Source organism: Protopterus annectens, chromosome 1.part2 (genome assembly GCF_019279795.1).
Source record: "Protopterus annectens isolate FY-2018-M chromosome 1.part2, PAN1.0, whole genome shotgun sequence".
Classification (NCBI taxonomy): domain Eukaryota; kingdom Metazoa; phylum Chordata; order Ceratodontiformes; family Protopteridae; genus Protopterus; species Protopterus annectens.
In genome coordinates this window covers 809,719,171-809,735,760 of record NC_056727.1, presented here as the reverse complement: position 1 = coordinate 809,735,760, position 16,590 = coordinate 809,719,171, and the positions used below count along the sequence as shown (strand labels likewise).

General features: G+C 40.1%; 1 protein-coding gene across 2 annotated transcripts in view; it reads left to right on the top strand.

Moving 5' to 3' along the window:
• The window catches only part of RASGRP3 (RAS guanyl releasing protein 3), a 1,166,392-nt gene that overhangs the window by 766,926 nt on the left and 382,876 nt on the right, over positions 1-16,590 (top strand). The window lies entirely within an intron of this gene.

The window sequence follows — 16,590 nt, the reverse complement described above, 5'->3', positions numbered from 1 at the left end:
CTGTATTTCCACATGGCGAGATGTTTAACTGCAGTCACAGGTGCAAGCTTTCTGCATTGTTTCAGTGTACAGATTCTAATTGATTCTTCTCAACTCAGGGTATGCCTGCTCAATAGTGCCTTAATAATGATGATAGTAGTAATAGCTCTTGCCAGTGAAACTGTTCCTGTGCTGACTTTACATCCAGATAGAAAGAAATATCTCTTTTTATAAGCTATAGTTCATAAATTGCTGCCAATGGACATTTGTTTTGCGGAATTAATGTGTTTCTGTATTTAAATTCTCTATATATATTCATTTTCACAAAATAGGCAATTAACTGTAGCAGTTATGATAGATCTTAGGATAACATTGCCTCTATTCTTACTTGTTGAGTATGACCCTAGACCCAGTTGTGAACACAAGATTTTACAGCTTCTTTTAATTTCAGATCGTGGAGTTTGTGCATAATTCTGTCATGGGGTGTGTCATGAGATATGATATGGAATGCTTTAGCAGCATCAAGGGAAGCTACTTGGACAATTAAATCTTCATTCAGGGCAGCAGTCACACCCTGAAAAACATTTATGAGGTTAAGCATAGAACATCTACCTTTGGCACGGCTGTACTGGGACAGGCCATGAAAAAGGAGGTTCCCATGTCTGCCTGAATAAGGTCCATAATGATTATTTCCATCACCTTGTCCAGTATACTTGTGAAGCTGATTGGTCTGTAAGTATTGGGGTCTGTGGAAGGGTCTCCCTTGTGGATTGGGAACACAATAGTCTGCTTCCAAATATCAAGGAAAATTAACATTTTTAATGTTCTGTTAAGGGAATATTTGAGTGCATTATTGATTGTACAAATCAGGATTCCTGTCGTCCTACCTTGTCAGATGGAACTGGAGTTTCTGACGTTACAGAGGCCACAGGTGACAATTTAAGATCCAGGCGAGATCATATTGTACTGTGGGAGAGTGGATGGGTCATGAGATACTTCATAATGATCGTATTCAAAACTGAAACACACAGTATTAGTACACTGTCCATAATTCTGTATGGTATACATATTGTATAGCATGTCCAGGAATAAAATGCTACCCCAAAAACATACAAATGAAGTTGGCACAATTAGTTGAAAGTTATTAAAATATCCTAGCATCTTGGCTTGGAATCTTTCTAGAGGCACATCTAAATTTATGTAACTTAAGAGGGTAAAATTGAACACTTTCAGTATTTGGTACTGGACAAACCTAAAGTTCTAGAGTATTAGTAAGGAATAAAATGGACGTTAGATTTATTTTGAAGTATAATATCTTGAAATTAAAACGTTTGAACTTGGACATGGGATGGCAATATTTTACTGGGTAATTTGAATGTAGTAAAATATGCCTTTAAAAGAGTAGAGTTATTAATGGGATGAATAATGTAACTCATTGACTAACAGCTGATTGATTGGAAAGGTATATAAATATGAAATGAGTTACTTAAATTTAGATGAACCATAAAAGATTTATTTGCCAAGGAAATATGGCATTTCAATAAATTTCAACTAAATGCAGCAGATTCAGTTGTTTGTTTTTGGACTTTATAGAAAGTTAAATGTACATTATAAAATGCTACCCCATCTCTACTACGTATAGTTAGCAATTCTGATTAGCAGTAAATAAATGTGTTCATTACGATACAATAGATACAGTCCGCTAGAGGCAATGATACCATTATGAAAACATCACTAAAAGTCTGTGTGAATACCCTAGGTTATACTGTAAAACAGCTAGAGCAAGACAACAATTATCTTATAAACTAAAGCAACTTTGGTGAAGCTAGAATAACAATGATGCAAGTTATATTGAGAATAAAATGTTATTCTCCCCCCAGGATATAAATGGGAAATATAACATTTTCTTCAGCTGTGTTATTGATTGCACTATACATTTATTTTGCCTTGATGAAAGCCATGGAATATTATAGCACTTGTACTGGCAAAAAAAAATAATATGGTTTAAATGTTACAAAAAAATAACATATTTGTGCACTGAGCAAATCTTGCAGTAATGAACACTATGTAATAGTTCTGAAGATGTTGCTAGTTTATACCTGTATTGCTGACTTTTGCAGTGCATACAGATGCTACAGTAGATGCATATATGTGATTATGTTTACATGCATGCATCTGGGGCACTTCTTTCCATGGGGTCTTAGCAATAGTAAACAGTGAGAAACGTCTGTCTTGATTGGTGTGTCTTTATTTATTGACTATGTTGTACAGATGCAGCTTAGATCAAACAATTACAAGATAGGAGTACAAGCATTATGCAAATATAAATTTTAGCCATTGCAAGAACAAATCTCAGAAGGGAAGGAGAGAAAATAAATATAGTGGCCTATGGGGAAAGAAGATCAGGCTGGCAAATATAGAATTGAGTGTTTTGCATACTGTATCAATTCATCAAAGAGAATGATTCCATTAGTTGTGTAACAAGAGACAGTTTAATGACATTATTGTGGAAACAAGTGTTACAAACCACAATTAATGCACAAACTATCTCGATGGCTGAAATGCTTCTCAGGTGGGGTTGGGGAAGAGCTGCTGAGTGACACAATGGAGACACTACAGGTAATGTTTGTTTGTCATTCGGCTTTTTCCTGGTAAGGGGTTGCCACAGCGGAACTCCGGTCCGCTAATAATTGGCAGTAAATTTTTATGAAATGCTGAGGTGCCAGCTCGACGCCCAGCCTTCAACAAATGCACGCCCATTTATGCACGCATGTCTTTCGAACGCTATCCAACCGCGGGGAGGACATGCAGACTCCACACAGAAGGCACTCCCAAGCCACGCCGAGAATCGAACGGGAGAACCTCTTGCTGTGAGGTAACAATGCTACCGCCAATGTGTTTTTGCATATAGAAAACAAGCTTCCCCGTGACATGTCTACTTACAGGTGGACAAGGTTACAACCAGAGAAAAACAACAAGACATCACTTGTCTGGATAAAAAAAGCATTTTTTGTGGGACATAAGCCCCTAAGCCCCACCCCCACCCCCACTCCATCCCACCATGCAGAGGCATGCCTCCCATCCCCTAAAGTTATTATATACAAACTCCACTGCTACATAGACTTGAAGAAGTGTGAAATCTCCTGAAAGAAAGGAATCACTGCTGGCACACACTTAGAAACCACTTTGGCACTGATTTCCTAGGGAAAACAGTAATCCTTTGTTCATCTTTACCAAAATAGTCAGTAAATATGCTAAATGCTAATGTTTTAGCTGTAATTTTACTAAATAAACTGGTAATCATATATTACTAAAAGCCTAAGTGAAATTCCTTTCAAGACATTGTTTTGTAAAATCATTTGAATCTAAAATTAGGAGCACTAAACTGAACATTTTACATTTCATAAATAAATAAAAATGAAGCTATTTCTGAATATATGGCAAGACTGGCAGAAAATTGCCTTTTTCAAGAAGAAATAACTATAAGACTGAGAAACAGGCTGGTATGTGGTATTCCCAAAGAGTGTACTGTTGTAGCTATTGGATTTAGATTTGCTTTATAATATTTCCTGCCCTTTGGCAAAATAATACACCCAGGAGCCAGTAAGTGAAGAAAGTACAGCTGTTTCCCACTTACTGTAATTGTAGATGTTTTACAAGGTTAGTGTTGTAGTACTGTTTCTTTGGTCTTCCTGCAATGCAGAAACCCACTACCAGCCTGATTTTCAGAGTCATTATATCATTCCTAGCTGAAGACATCCAAATGTCTGAACATCAGGGTATAAAAACAGCCATCTTCAGGTCTTTCTAAGCAGTGAATGAGCAGTCTACCTGAGGATAGCACGACATCCCCAGTTGTCTGAATTTAGGTGAGAAGGAAGAAACTCATAAGAGGCAGAGAGGGGATGATGGAGATATCAGGACTATCTGCATGGAACTCCTCTACAGCATGCACCCAAGAAGAAGAAGACAAGTGGTTAGCAGATAGAGGGGTTGAAGGTGGGAATATGTGCTTCAACATCTACTTGAACGTCTACAATTATGGTAAGTGGCACACAACTGTTTTATGTTCTTTGTTGTTAATGTTGCAGTGCTGATTCTTGGGAGGACTCCCAAAGTTAAAATGTGGATGGTGGGTCATCTGTATGACCTTAGAAAATAAAATTTTGCAGGATGGCAGTAGTGATAACTGCTCTAGCCTGGAGACATTGCCTCAGTTATAGCGTTTTGTAAAGGTGCGCACTGGGTTCCATGTGGCTGCCTCTAGGATGAGGAAAGTAGCAGTAGTCACCACATGTCTGGTGGAGTAGGCTTTAATATTCCCAGGTAAATCCTTTCCATTGTGTGAGTAACACAACTAATGCAATTAGCCATCCATTTTAAAATGGTTTATTTGGAGACAGGCTTGCCCTGCTTAACTTCTGCAAAAGCCACCAGCAATTACTCTGCTCTTTGGATGTTTTTGTCCTGTTTAGTTGTACCTGATCTTCCTGTTCCTCTTCCTTGCTCTGCCCTGTTCTATGGACTTGGGTAGAAAACTGGTAGGTGGATGCCCTGATATAAAATAAGTTCAGATACTACCTTAGGCATAAAGAATGCATTTGTTCTGAGGGTGATCCTATCCTTGTGGAAGACAGTGAAAGATTCTTTACACATGAGGTCTGATGTAACAGCTATAAGAAAGGTGGCCTTCCAGGTGAGCATGTTTAGAGAAGCAGTTGCAGCAGGTTCATAGGGGGCCAAGGTTTGTTTTTCTAACACATAATTTAGTTTGCATGCCAGAATAAGGTACCTTCTGGGTGGTCTCAAGTGAATCACCCCTTTTAGAAAAAAGTTTCATGTGGGGGCATGAGAAGATAGGTTGAACACTGTGTAGGCAAGCTGATATAATAGATGCATGTACCTTAATGCTGGAACAGGAAAGTCCTCTTCTAAAGAGGCCTGAAATAATTAGTGTTATTGCTGTGACACCAGGTGGAAAATCTTTTTTATTTTGCCAGGTATGATTTATTGCTATTGGGCATCCTTGCTTTCCTTAGAATGGAAAGCACGTCCTTGGGGTAGGATGCAATCCTTGGCGTCAAAACCGAATCCTCCAGGCAGTTAACCTAAGAATGGACAAGGATGGACTGGTTTAATGCTCCAGAGAGCACCCCAGCACTACCAGGCTATAACTCATAGCATACTTTTTGCCCACAGAACCCGAGCTGAAACACAAAAGGCGAGGGTGTATCCATATTCATCAAGGATACCCACACATCCAGGTTAGTGGCACAGCACAATGCCTCAGAGATCATCCATGTGCAACTAACAACAGGCAAAACTGCAATTCAAATTGTAGCTTGCTACAGATCACCCACCATGACCCAGGACCCCCATTCCATATTTCTGGAGACAATGGGAAATATGAAGGTCCTACCAAACGCCTTAATATTGGGTGATTTCAATTACCCAAACATTAACTGGGAGAGCTACTCAAGTACTAACTCCCTTGCCCAACGCTTCCTAGAATTTATAAACTCGAATGCCCTGGATCAACTGGTCAACACCCCCACCAGAGGTGCCAACATATTGGACCTGGTCATCACCAACATGGGCGACCGGTGTTCTACACCGGAGGTCAACCCTCACTGGTTAGATCAGACCATAGATTAATCACTCTGGATATCCACATTCCGTCCCCACCCCCAATCAAGGAAACCACCGTGAAAAACTTTTCAAAAGCAAACTTCACATTACTTAAGACCGAGGTGGAAAGGTTTACAGCCCCCATGCTAAAGGGCAATGCTGTCCAAGCTGCTGAATCCCTTACAAAGGCACTCTATGAGCACCTGCAAGAATGCATGGATCATGCTATCCCATGCAAAACCAAGACTCACTCCTCCAAGAAAAGGAAACCAGTCTGGTGGGCCCCTGCCATAAATAAGCTATACAATAGAAGGAGGAAACTAGTGCAGAAAATAGTAAAATCCCAAGAAGGAAAGACATCCCTGATCAGTTTCAGCAAGAAACTACGATCCCTCATAAAATCATCCAAGGCTAGCTATGAAAGAAAAATTGCCAAGGACTCCAAAGATAACCACAAAGCGTTCTTTAGCTATGTCAAGAACCTAAGTGGAAACTCTCAGATCTGCTCTGAGTTAGTGCAGAATGGCACAAAATACGCTGAACTGACTGATATTGCCAACATTCTGGCAGACAGGTTTAGTGCAAACTTCACCCCCCTCACCCCCTAATGGGCCCATAGCCATACCAGAAGAACATAGAGCCCCAGCAATCACTGATACACAGGTTAAAACAGCCCTATCCAAAGCTAAAAAAACAGCTTCAATGGGATCGGATGGTGTCTCAGGCTGTGTCTCACACAAGCTCCAAAATGAGCTAACCCCTCACCTAAACACACTGTTCAAACTCAGCCTCTCTACAGGCTACGTACCCATAGAGTGGTGCACAGCAACAGTTATCCCACTCCACAAAGGTGGGGCCACAACGGACCCTGGGAACTATCACCCTATAAGCCTGACTAGCCTGGTCTGCAAGGCTATCATGGAACTCATTAACAGAGACATTGAGAACCTCCAAACATTGGACCCTACCCAGTTTGGCTTGGTTAAGTGCAGATCATGCTTCCTAAATCTGGTGGACTTCTTTGAAACAGTTACCAAGGCTTTAGACAAGGGAAAGGAGGTCCACACAGCCTACCTAGACCTCGCAAAGGCTTTCAACACCATTCCCCATTCCGGTATTATAGACAAGCTCACCAGCCTGAACATAAACTCCTATGTCATGAGATGGGTTGCCAATTGGCTCACAAATAGAACCCCCACGATGAGAGTTGTAGGCTCTAGGTACGACTCTAAACTGGTTACAAGTGGCATCCCCCAGGACTCATCCTGGGACCCCTCCTGTTCGGTATATACTTCTCAGAGGTACAGGCAAGCACAGGAGGACTATGGCTGACTAAGTTTGCAGATGACTGCAAACTGGGGGCCATAACTGACTCTCCAGAAAATGTAATAAGGGATCTGGGGACCCAAGTAGATAGTAATCTCTCCTTTGATAATTATATTGCCAAGGTGGTTAGAAAATCCTTCTATGTGGCCCACCTAATCACAAAAGGGTTTGCATCTAGAACAAAAGAGGTTACTGTCCCCCTATACTCATCACTCATCAGACCCATCATAGAGTACAACGCCCCATTTTGGATGTACCTTACAAGACACCAGCAACAGCTGCAAAGACCACAGAAGTACCTCATCAAGAGGATTACTGGCCTCAAACAGATGCCCTATGCAGCCCAACTGAAGAAACTCCAGCTGTACTCGGTTGCATACCTCTTACTCAGAGGTGATCTCTGCCTGACATACAAGGCCATGTCCAACCCAGAATTGATAGACATGTTCCACCTAAAAAAAACAAATCCACAAGAGCCACACGTTCTAGGGATCTAAACCTCATCACAACAATAAATAGGATGTGCTGGAGGGATATATTCCTATCCCAGAGACTCCCCATGCTTTGGAACAGGATTCCAATCTACATTAGGCAGAGCTCCTCACTAACACTCTTCAAGAGAAACCTTGATGAGTGGATAGAAAACAGAAAATTTACCCTGGGGATCACTGCAGTGACTCTAATGGACAGAGGCACAGGGGAATAATGGCTCTGCTGGACAGAGGCACAGGGAACTAATCTAAGGGGGTGGCAAAAGCCAACACATTCTGGCTAGGCTTATAGATGCCCTCGGGCAGATAGCCTAGTATTTACCTATGAACCTATGGAATTGAAGACCGATACCTTGACTTGGCTGAGGAGAGCTACTTCATGCAGTAAGGTGCAAAATCTTCCCCCACTGTGTCTCAGGAAGAGGGAAAAACAGTGTTGTCTTGGCTAGAAGGGGGTCACTAGGATCATGCTGAGTCTGCCTGCCCTGATTTTTATCAATACTCTGGGGATCATGGGTAATGGCAGGAATGCCTACAGGAACCAGTATGTGCATGTGAAAGAGAATGCAGCTATTTTCCAAGCTCATGTCTGTTGTGTTCTGGAACTTCTGTACTTGTTTGTTGTGGTGAGAGGAAAACAGGTCTGTTGAGGGGATCCCCACAGTATGGTTAGATCCAGGAAGAAATATGCCAGGGTAGTGTTCTAGCCCAGGATATAAAAGGCAATGAGGGTCAGCCCTATTTTTTGAGCAAGTATCCACATTTTCCTGGAAAGGCTGCTCATGGGGTAAGAAAAAGTTCTCCCTTATTGGTTTATGGACCACATCACTGTGGTGTTGTCTGTCCAGATATGCAGGATCCCTGGGCTTAAGTTTTGTTGAAATGCTTTTATGGCCAAGTAGAGTGCTAGTAACTCCTTCTGATTTATATGCAACTTCCTCTGTTGTGGGAACCAAATACCCCTGCACTTTCACCCATGTGAGCTCCCCAAGCTATGTGTGAACTGTCATGGTGATAGTCGTGTCTGTTTCTGGTAAAGTGATATCTGCCCCTGGATTCCTCTGTATGGTGTTTTTCCATCACAGGAGTTCCTTTTTCAAGCACAGAAGGTTTTCCAGGGGCTGAGATTGTTGTTCCAAAGCACTTTTTTGGAACCATTGGAGTTTCTTTATGTGTAACTTTGTAAATAGGATCATGAGAAAGCAGGATGCCATGTACCCTAGTGCACTCAGGAATTCTCTTGCAGTGATGAGCTTCTTTGGAAGCAGACCAGATTGATAGATTGTCAAGAAAGCAGTCTTGTCTTTGGGAAGGAAGGCTTTCTGTTGACCCAAACATATGAGGCCTCCCAGACAGAGGATCCTTGGTGGAGGATAGTTTGGGATTTTTTGAGGGCTTAAGGTGAGACCTACCTTCTAAAAGCAGTCTACAGTGATCTCTAAGGCATGTAGGGTTTTTGATGTGGATCTTCCATGAATGAGAGAGTCGTCTATGTAGGGATAAATATGAACCCCTACAGTTCTGCAACGTGCTATCAGAGGAGTTATACATTTTCTGAAAACTCTGCAAACAGTTGATAGCCCAAATGGGAAAGCACAGAACTGGAAGTGAGAACCTGTTGCTAAAATTTGTAGATAGTTTTTGGACTGTCTGATAGAGAGACATAGAGGTAATCGTCCTTTAGGTCTAGAGTAACCATAGTTGCATCTTGGAAGATAATGGGCAGTAATTTTTGCAATGTAAGCAGTTTGAATTTTGGGATGTTGAAGAACTTGTTTAGCTTTGAGAAGTCTGAGATGGGCCTCCAGATTCCCTCTTTCCTTGGAACTAGAAACTTCCTTGAGTAGAAATCTTTTCCCTCTTGACCTGGATGGACAGGCTGGATGGATCCTTGGTGAAGTAGCTCCCTATGTATAGCTAGAAAGAGGTTTTCTTGCTCTTTTGGTGGCTTTGGAATGACTCAGAAGGGTGTTATTTCTCTGAGCTGAATATAGTACTCCTTCTCTATGATACTTAGAACCCATTGGCCTCTGTTGATGGATTTCCATTGGTGTAGGAAGAAAGAGAGTCTTCCTGCCATTGACGTAGAGGCTTGGAGGGTACAGTGGGAAATTGTAAGGAAGAGTGGGGTTGAACATAGTCCCAGTTGTTCTCTGTGCTGACGGGCTCTTTGTAGCCCCATGCTCTGCGCAATTGCTCTGGTTGCCATCTCCTGGGCTGTCTTGGTCTTTTGCCATGGGAAGGACTCCCTTGTCTTATCTAGATGGAAAATGCCAAGGTTTAGATTGGTAATTCCTGCAGTACCTTAGGGTCACAGACAGGTAAAAATTATTTTACAGTTTTAATTTGCTTTGATTTTCTTATGCAGTTTCTCAAAAACTTGTTCAGATGGCAAAATAAAAAGAAATTCATTGGCTAATGGAGCATCCAGTCATTCACCTTGTACCTGCTATAACAGAGGTCGGGTCCTGAGCCATGCATGTCTGCAGATGACACAATCTGAGGCAAGTACTCCACAAGGAGCATCTTAGGCATCACAGCCACATTTTAGCGAGTTTTTGGAAACTTGTAAAGCTTCTCTGGCTATATCCTGGCTTTCCTTAGAAAATGTTTTATCTGCAATAGAGTCTACCTTAGTTAGCATTTTGTCTTTAAGAGATTAAAGTCCTTCAACATATGGACATATGGACAATTCAAAGCTCTCACTGCCAGTGGCAGAGGCATAGGCTTTCTTCCCAAATCTATCTAATAATCTGCTTTCCTTGTTATTAGGCAGGGGATGTCTTGTTGGTCCCTCAGGTACAGCTTTTGTAGATTCAGTGGAGACTATGGAAGGGTCAGCTTTAGAGTTTTTGTAGAGATACTTGTGCGATACACACAATTTGTAAAGCCTGTCTGTTTTCCTAGGAGCAGGGATTAGAGAATCACAGTGTAAAGCAATGTCTTCAAAGACATTATCCTATACAATGTGTACAAGAGGACTAGCCAGTGGTCTGGGTGAAGGCTTAGCAGTTCCCTGTATTGAGTCTAGGCCTGACAGAACTGCTTACTTTCTTAACTGAAACTCTTCTTCATTCTATACAGGGTATCCCTGAAGAAAAGGTCCTCAGGGGGAGGTGGAAGAGTGGGTGTCATCTGAGTCTAAGTCTGGGTCTGGATAAGTTTAAGGTGGCAAGTGGCCAGAGTAAGACAATTCCTCCTCATCCTCAAAGTTAGAGGAAATCTTCCTCTTCCTGAAAGGCTGCTTCCTTTCTCCTTTTAAATGGAGAGGCCTCGGAGATGGAAGAATGAGAGAGCTCTCTAAAATTCACGAGGGCCATAATCTCCTGTGCTTTTTTAAGAAGATCTTGGGCTTTGGTCTGAGAAGAAGTGGTTGGAGGCAGAGGCAAAGAAAAAGAAGTGCTTTGCTTCAGTTTGTGTGCACATTTCAAGGGGATGACCAGAGGATGTGGCTTTTCAACTGCGAGTTCAGTTGTAGCTTTGGTAGCCAAGGAAGACAGGTAGTCTCCATTCAGACCCATGGCTCAAATGTCAGAAGCCAAGACCTGCAGAGTGACCTCAGACCTGACTGACATGTGTGCCATGGTAGCATTCATAGGTATGCCAGAAACCAAGGTGGCCTCCCGAGGGGTCACACAATAGGGTTCAGGCCTAGGAATTGCCAGACCTGGGGGCTGCAAAGGCTTGTCACAAGGGTCATCATTCATCTTAAGACCTAATGATGAATATTTTTGGCAACATCAGGGCCTTGGCCTTTTTGTCTTTGCATTTTTGGAATGATGCTAGCTGACATGACAGTCTGTAGAAACCCTGCAGTATCAATGGATTGCAGTGCCAGTGAGGGAGCCAAAGAGGAGTCCGAATGGAGAGATGATAAATCAGCAAGCAAAGGAGAGTAGTATTGCTGGAACTGACTTCATCCTGACGGCTTGGTGAATACCTTCACGAGGTGGACCCTGTTTTTCACAAAATCTCACCAAGATGACACTGATATATAAACTCTATTTTATATAGCATATATTATGGACAGAAGTAGGTTAAAAAATAAAAAAGATAGCTGGGTGCATAAGACTCCGGATAAAAAAGTGCCCAATCCTGGTAGGCTCACTGGTGCCAGGACTGGAAAAATAACAGTGTAGAATCCTCAGGACATGAAAACATTCCTACAATGGGGCTAGGCCAGGCTCAGGGGGAAGATGGCTCCCCATTATAGAAGGAAGTAGTAGTCCACAAAAATCACAAAAAATTGTTAGGCCAAAAAAGAGCCATAAAGATGACAGACTGAACTGTTGAGGATAAGAAATAAATTATGTATTGTTACTATTATGCAAGAAGCTCAAAATTACCAGACAAAACATATACAAAAAGATGAAGAGAAAAATTACAGGAAAGAAAAATACCTGCACAAGAAAATCTGTCAGAAGCTTCAAATAAAAATTTGTGTTCAATAATAGAACAGATTTTTGAAAACCTTATATAGACCAAGAAACCTTAAGCTGTTTAGAAAAACAAGCGACAGAGGAAGCGCAAAAATATAAAGAACAACATCTAGAGATTTTTGAAAGGTGTAAAAAAAGAAATGTGGACATGGGAAAGAAAGAGAGGTCTGGCATGGTACAATATTTATGCATAGGAGAAAGCCAAATTAATCAATACAAAAAAGCAGCCCCAAAAATATTCAAAGAGAAATACAGGCAAAAGGATCCAGATATGGAAAATTTCACATTACAAAACAATAAGATCACAAAAGGGGAACATAGAACAGGAAGATTAGTAAACTAGAAGTTAAAAAAATAGAAACTGATGTTACAGAATACCTGCAAAGTGAAGAATTTAGTGTAGAAAGTCTAACACAGGTTATATCACAGCATGATGGCACGATGAGTCCTCCAAGTAAGGATACACAGGAGGAGTAGGAGACATCTGAAGAATAAATATGGGCATGGAGAAGAAAGAAATTTAATATGGTGCAATATTTATGCAAAGGAGAAAACAAAACTAATCAGTACAAAAAGATCAGCACCAAAGATATTTAAAGAGAAATATAGGCAAAGGCATCTGGATATGGAAAATTTTACAATACAAAAAATGAGGAAAAGTAGGAAAGAGGATTAGTAATGCAGAAGATAAAGAAATGGAAACTGAGGTTATGGATTACCTGAAAAGTGAAGGATTTAGTGGAGAAAATCTAACTCTGATGATATCACAGCAGGATAGAACAATGGATCCCCAAATTAAGGAGAACTCAGTGGAGTAGAAAACATCTGATCACTTGCAATATGAAGATACTTTGGAGCCTTCCATAGGCAACAAGTACAAAAGTTCAGTTGTAGATGTACAGCAAGGGAAGGAACAGGAAACTGTGGCAACTCTGACGCAGTCGATGTTGTGGAGTGGTAGGCCAGGGAGTTTCCACATGAAAGAGCAAGGGATGACACAGGATGAAACTGAAGAGAATGTGGCACAGGAAGATGCTCTGGAGCTTCTGTAGAATGCCCACTGGAAACAGAGAACAAAGCATGTGCCCTCAGTTTATAAGAAAATGATATAAGAGAAGAGTTGCTTGATTTAATAGAGATGGACAGACATATTAAGATCAGTAAAAAAAAAATAGACTACAGAAAGTCAATAAAAGTCAAAAAGTTAGACGTTTGATGATAAAACAAATGAACACAATAATTTGGGCTGTTCATAGAGATTCATGCAATATAACAGAATTAAATAGGATATATTACTGTGCAGCTAAACTGATAACAGTTAAAGTCTTAACACAAAATCACAGGGCAGTAAGGGAAAGGAAGGGGAGAAATCAAATGCCATCATGAAAGTATCGAATAGAGAAAACTATAAAGCAATTAGAAAAAAGTGTCACTGTTAGAAGAGGTTAGAAGAGGGAACAGATCAACAAAAATACTCAGAAAAATATATGTGGTAAAAGCAAGCACAATATCAGAACAGATCAGGATCTATCGTGCACTCTCCCAAATAATAAACTAAAAATACCAGCACAGGCAGAAAAACTTAGAAGATATGCAGATAAATTTTAAGGAACAGTACAAAATAAGCAATTTATTGATGACCCAAAAAAGTTATTTAGAGGATTGAGAAACATGGCAAAAGGAATTGAAACTCCACCAAAAAAGAAGAAATAGATACATTTTGGAAAAATGCCTATGAAGATCCTATGGAACATAAAAAAGATGCTGAATGCATAGAAGTAAAGAAAGAATAAAAAGTTTAAATGTGCAGGATATGAAATAAGATGAAGTAATGACCAGAGAGATTAAAACAAAGTTAAGAAAAGCTTCTAACTGGAAAACACCAGGCTCAGATGTACGACCTAACTTCTGGCTAAAAGTATTAACATTTTTACTTGAAAATATAGCCATGAGTAAGAATTATTTATATGCGCACCCCAAACAGACACCAACCTAGTTAACAACAGGAAAAACAATACTCCTACTGAAGAGAGAACCTGCCAGCTGTCCTAAAAACTATAGACCAATAACTTGCCTTCGGATGACATATAAACTATACACTGGAGTTGATGCAGGCAGAGTTTATAGTCATTCAGAAGAAAACTCAATTATGGCTGTAGAACAAAAGGGCAATAAAAGAAAGTCATATGGAACAAAGGATCATTTGTTGTTAAAGTCATAGTGGAGAACTGTAAAAAGGGGAAGAATATAAGTATGACATGGACAGACTACAAAGCATCCGATAGTATTCCACTTTTATGGATAAAAGAGTGCTCAAAAATGTATAAGATACACCCTACATTGATCAATTACATTACAGCGACCATGAAACAGTGGTAAACCACTTTGCAGTTAAGCCATAATAAAGGACAAATTATTATTCCAGGGATAAAAATTCAAAGGGGAATATTTCAGGGTGACTCTTTGTCACAGCTGCTCTTTTGTCTTGCCTTTAACCCATTAAGCTGTCTACTTAACAGATTAGGTCATGGCTACAATTTGGTTCCCAGAAAACAACAAAGTGTAGAGACGTCTCATCTACTTTTTGTGGATGATTTAAAACTGTATAGTTCATCAAATGAGGAACTGAAAGCACAGCTGCAAGTGGTCAAAATGTTTTCAGATAATATAAGAATGTCATTCTGTCTTGATAAATGCGCAGAAGCAACCTTTAAAGAAGGAAAGCTACACCACCAAGAAAACATCAGCCTGAGACAGAAATATTTGGGAATTGATGAAGGATCAACAAGAAAACATCAACAAATGCAAATAAAACTTAGTAAGGAATATTTTAGAAGACTAAAATTAATAATGACAACATCTAGGAACAAAGTCCAAGCTATAAACCAATTTGCTCTTCCTGTCCTAACTTACAGTTTTAGAGTGATTGACTGGCCCCAAAAGGTATTGGACTGGTTGGACAGGAAAACAAAAAGGATGCTTCATGCTCTTTGAATGATTTATAAAAATCAGTGTATACCAAGGCTATATATTCCTGGTTCTGAAGGAGGTATGGGCCTCCTCGAAATTGATTACATGTATAGATCTGCAATCATAGGACTGCATACATATCTGCTGACCTCACAAGACCCAAACATAGTGAAAGTTTTAAAACATGGGGAGAATAAGTCTAAGACAACTTCCCTGCTTAGTTTAGCAGAAGGATATTGGTGTCAAGTGAGAAAGGATATCAAACCAGAAGTAGATAAAAATCAGGTAGCAATTGAAGGTTCCACAAAACAAAAGAAAGAATATAAGGTGAAGCATCAGATGAGAAGTAAGAAATGTGGAAAATACATACATAAAGTTGCAAGTATAAAAACTCTTAGAACAATTTCGTGTTGATCAAGACTGAACATAGGAATGGTTAAGGAGAGGTGAATTTAAATAAAAAAACGAAAGGTTAATATTGGCAGCCCAAGCCAATGGACTGCATACACATTGGTTTACAAAATCCATTGAACATGTGGGAGAAACAGACAAATCTAGGTTTTGTAAAACAGAATTGGCAGTCACTTATCTTGTTGCTGGTTGTGATATACTTATAGCAGAAGTACTGTATACTGAAAGGCATAATAATGCGGCAAGATTGTTGCTTTGGAGACTTTGCAAACATTATAATATTGAAGTAGCTGAGAAACATTGGAAACATGAGCCACAAAGTGTTATAGAAAATGATGAAGTTTATATCACATGGGATCACCCACTACCAACAAAATAGATGCGAGAAAACCAGATACAGCAGACGATGAAAAGAAGACAAAAGTAGCATTGATTAGTGTCTTACATACAGAAAGACACAAAGTCATAAAATACCAGGATTTGCAGGCAGAAGCAAGGGCCTCTCCTTAACCATTCCTGTGTTCAATCTTGATCAACACGAAGTTTGTTCTAATCCCAATCCCCCCACACCACACGCTCCAGAGATCACAATCTCATTACCACAATTAACAGAAAATGCTGGAGGGACAGCCCTATTCTGGAATAAGCTTCCCATTCATGTCAAGCAGAGCACCTCGCTGGCCCTCTTCAAGAAAAATCTTGATGAGTGGATGGGTAACAGAAAGTTCACCCCAGGGATCACTCCAGTTGCCTTACTGGATATGGGCACTTTGAACTAACATCAGGTGGCATGGTGCCTGGGCAATTTTTTTTGGGCTAGGCTTGTAAAGGCTCCAGGGTCATTAGCCTAATACACACCTATGAACCTATGAATCAGTGTGGAAGAAGGATGCCCAGACATTTCCAATAGCAGTAGAAGCAATAGATCATGTAAAAAAGAATTTACAATCATACTTAGATATGTTACTGATACATGTAATGCCATATTATTATTATTTTATTTATTTATTAACATTTGTTGACCAGGAAATTCCGACTGGACACAGGTCCTTTTTCAGCGGTGGCCTGGGGAGAAAAGCTCCACAACATAGATGAATTTAAATACATGATTACAAGAAGTAGGTGTAGATGAATGTATAAAAGTAATAGTAATACAGTCCTAGTTCATGATGAATAACATAATACATACAGTACTCACATAACATCTGTGCCATCTAAGATGGCATGTATTCTAATAATTAAATAGCAGGTGTTCACATTGTTACAGTAAAAAATTACAGCAGTGATATAAATAGTAAGCTTTCAAGCATCAGAGTTGGCTGTAATCAAAGTAGTTAGTGGGGTGG